Source organism: Buceros rhinoceros, unplaced genomic scaffold, assembly GCF_000710305.1.
Source record: "Buceros rhinoceros silvestris isolate BGI_N320 unplaced genomic scaffold, ASM71030v1 scaffold5395, whole genome shotgun sequence".
In the NCBI taxonomy this organism is placed as follows: Eukaryota; Metazoa; Chordata; class Aves; order Bucerotiformes; family Bucerotidae; genus Buceros; species Buceros rhinoceros.
In genome coordinates, this window is record NW_010412178.1 from 47,187 (window position 1) to 47,489 (window position 303).

Here is a 303-nt window from a genome sequence, read left to right on the forward strand (position 1 = left end):
TGCCCCTGGCAGTGGGAACAGTTGCACTCGATGAGCTTAAAGGTCTTTTCCAAACGCTTCAATGATTCTGGGATTCTGTCTTTTTACGAAGGTGAAGCCAACCTGGTTTCTTTGAGAACGAGGGAGGAGTTAGTAGCTGTTCAAAAAACTTCAAGAGGCATCTCCCAGGGTTATGTAGGGTGCAAAGCGGGTCTCTGACCCACCCTGGAGGAGCACATCTTTCGTCTCCATTCTGTGAAAATGAAGCTTGGAGCTGGAGGGAAAAGGAGCCTTGAGGACACTAGCAGCAGGCTGTCCTGCAGC